The sequence below is a fragment of the Triticum aestivum genome, chromosome 2A (assembly GCF_018294505.1).
Source record: "Triticum aestivum cultivar Chinese Spring chromosome 2A, IWGSC CS RefSeq v2.1, whole genome shotgun sequence".
NCBI lineage: Eukaryota > Viridiplantae > Streptophyta > Magnoliopsida > Poales > Poaceae > Triticum > Triticum aestivum.
In genome coordinates, this window is record NC_057797.1 from 625752281 (window position 1) to 625755941 (window position 3661).

Below are 3661 nucleotides of genomic sequence, written 5' to 3' on the forward strand. Positions count from 1 at the left end.
CTCCTGGCCGGTGGTGGGGTGTGACCTCCTCATCATCATCAAGCCAGTCCTCTGGACTGGCCCCGAGCCGGGGGCCACCTCCTCCCTCGGCGTCGTCTTCCAAAGTTGCCGCCCCCAGATCGGGGTCGTTGACGTCGCTCTCCGCCCGGTCGGCAAGGAACTCGCGGGCCAGCCCCATGGTGCCGGCTGGTGGATGGAGGAGGGGATTCTGACCAAAGCCGACTGGTCAGGTCGCACAAAACAAACTCGGCAAGAAAGAAGACAATTCAAAGAAAGAAAGAAAAGGCAACTCACTGTGGGTGGGGGTTTGGTGCGGGAGTACGGCTCCTTGCCGAACCGCGAGTCCTCCAGGAGCTTGCTGCCCTAGAGGTAGTTCACGATGTAGGCCACCTCCTCGTGAGGCATTTCCTTGGTGCACATCCGACTTGGGTTACAGCGCCCGCTCATTTGGCATATCATGCAGGGGCGGCCTTGGAGCGGGAGAACTCGGCGCGCCACGAAGGCGGCCAGCAGGTCCAGACCAGTCAGGCCCTCTGACTGCATCAGCACTCGGAGTCGCGCGACGGTGCCGGCTCCCGCAAGCGTCAGCGACTTGGCCCGGAACAAGCAGTTGGGCAGTCTCCCAGCCGGCGGGCCGGCTTCGAAAGCCGGCAGGTTGACCCAATCACCCCTCGCAAAGACGCTCTTCACGTAGAAGTACGATCGCTGCCACATCTTCACCGACTTTATCAGCTTGATGGTGGGGAAGGGGTTGTCGGCCCCCGACCTCCGCACGGCGATGAACGCGCCGCACTGAGCCGGCACGCCTGCAGCCTGGGTGCCGAGCTTGGAGTAGAAGAACTACCCCAGAGCTCAAGGGTGGGGAGGACTCCGAGGAAGCCTTCACACAAGGCCATGAAGGCGGACAGCAGCACCACTGTGTTGGGCGTGAGGTGGTGCGGCTGGAGGCCATAGAACTACAGAAAGGAGCGGAAGAACCTGCTCGCCGGCAGCCCCAATCCGTGCAGGCAGTGCGAGAGGAAGATAACCCGCTCGCCCTCCTCCGGCGCTGGAGAGATCTCCCCCCCCCCCTCGGCGCAAGGCGTACCCGCACGTAATCTTCGCCGGGGAGCCGACGAGTCTTGCGGAGGAACTCGATGTGGTCGTCGTGAACTTCTGAGCCATCCCAGGTGCCGAAATGCACCGAGGGAGGCACGGCGGCAGAAGAAGAACTCATCATGAGCGGATCGCTGCGGCGTTCGGCAAAGCTTGGGCACGCGGCGGTGCGAGGAAGAAGAAGAAGAAGAAGGGCAAGGAGTAGCGTGGAGGAGGGGCGGGTGTGCAATGCCGCGCACCCTCCTTCCCCTACTTATAGCCTCATGGGCTGCGAAGCCAAAGGGGCGGCCGTGGGACTTACTGCGCCCACGCCCCCATGACCCCCATGTTTCCACGACAAAGGTTACTGCACGCAGTAACTTCACGGGAATCCCAACCGTCCACCCGGTCCACAGCGGATCCGCTCGGGCGCCGAGGCACGGTAATGGCGGGCCCCACCTACGGGCCTGTCCCATCACGCGCGTAGGCTGGCAGACTGGCTCGGCCGCGTGTTGCCACGTGACGGGCCCGGAACGGGCGGCGGCCTGGAAGCTTAGCCAGCACGCTACTTGGATCCCGCCGCGACATTCGAAATATTGTGTAGGTCAGAGTTGTGCGGGTCCGACTCCTTCTAGTCGGCCCGGCAGAAGTCAAGCAAGATCCATGTCTCGGGCACTCGGAAATAGAAACTGCTGAGGCTCCTCAGCCGATCGTCCGCGGTGCCTCATCAGCTTCGGGGACTACTGTCGGAGTAATGGGCCACGGGTAGGCTAACCCGAGCCCTAGAACCTTTCAAGACATCGGGGCAGGCTGCGCCCCTCAAGACCCCAGGACACAGAGCCGCCTTTTGAGAAGTCGGCGTCAAGGCAACCGACTAGCCACTCGCGGCCGAGTCCCAGGAACGACTTCAGGATAAGTCGACTCCTGACTGACGACTTCCTGAGAAGCTGACCTTGGGGAGTCGGACCACGACTCCAACAAACCCCGTGTCCTCATCAAGAGGGACAGGACAGGGGAGTGGCTATAGTGAAGCCTGCTCCCACCCCTTTCCAGGGGCAGGCATGGCCACAGTACGCCATACCCGTGGAGATCTCCGTGCGGTGTGACACTGTTGCCATGCCGGCCCTGACATCAGCACCATTGGACCGAATTATGCACCCACGATGGCTTGTCTATATGACCCTGGGGCGGCGGGTCCCACCAGCCAGCGGGACCCCATAAGACGGCAAGTGCGCCACCAGTCGGACCCGTTGGGAGTCGGCCCCCGAGAGTCGGCCAGCCCCTCCCCCAGGGCCCACGCGCCATTAACCAGATGTGACGGAGGGTGGCAATAGTGATCGCCCGCCAGGCGGCGGGGCTGTTGCCACGACTCCATGACCAAGCCCGCGTCATTAGAAGGACGGCTACAGTAATCAGCAGCCGGCAAGACCCGTCCGCGGCGGACGCGGCCTGTCGGCTCCGTACTGAGCCAGTCAGCGGGGCCCACCAGTCGGCGGGCCCTAGCACTCGGTGGAGAAGACGGAGGCCGGAGGCACTGACGGCTGGGCCCGCGTCCAGCCAGATTACCATTGTACCCCTGGGGGGTAGGCCTATATAAATCCCCCAAGGCACCCATGCAAAGGGTTGGAATCCATTAGCACTAGACCAGATCATATAGGAAGGAGAGAGCTAGCCTTGCCTTCTCCTACCTCTAGGAAACAGCTCAAGGAGCAACCGTGTAAACACTTTGCCATAGTGATCATGCGGAGACCCCGTAGAGCAGCAGTAGGGGTATTATCTCCCCGGAGAGCCCTGAAGCTGGGTAAGATTCGCCGGCATGCATATCTTCGCCTCATCCCGTTTCCAAGCACCGGCGACGTTCTACTCGCCGCCACCATGATAAGCCACCTTGTGGCATATGTCGAACCCAACCCCCGACACTTGGCCTCCATGGTTTCCGTCCCCTTAGGACTGGGCACATCGCGGAGGTGAATCACCCCCTCAAGCATCCAGATGAATTGAGGGTGCTGCACCACCTCCCGCAAATATGGGTTGATGATGTTCTTGAAGAACTTGTCCTTAGAGGAGCTTGGAGCGGCCATGGTAGATGGAATCTGACAGAAAATAGCAAGGAAAGAAAACAGAAGATTTGTCCGTGATACGGTGGTCAATAGGTTCGGGGGGTATATAAAGATTTTTTATCTTGGGAAACAAGCAAGCTGTAGAAAAACGTAGTTCGGAAGGTACCCCAGGTGGGCACAACCCACCTGGGTGCGCTTGGCAAGCCAGGCGTGCCCTGGTGTCTTGTGCCCACCAGGGTACTCTTCCTGGAACATTCTTAATTTCCTATTTTTCTAAATATTCCAAAACTGACAAAAAATATTTTTGCGGATTTGTCGGAGTCCGTTTACTTACCGTATCACATACCTCCTTATTTTCACGATTCTGGAGTGTTCTAGAAGGACTCTTTTATATGTTCTTCTGGTGTCAATGTTTGGATAATATTACTTTCAACATTAATGGGCGTACCTAAGATATAATGTATTGTTTTTTGCCCATTAACAACCTTCGGGTTAGTACCTTCGGCATTATTTATTTTGATGGCTCG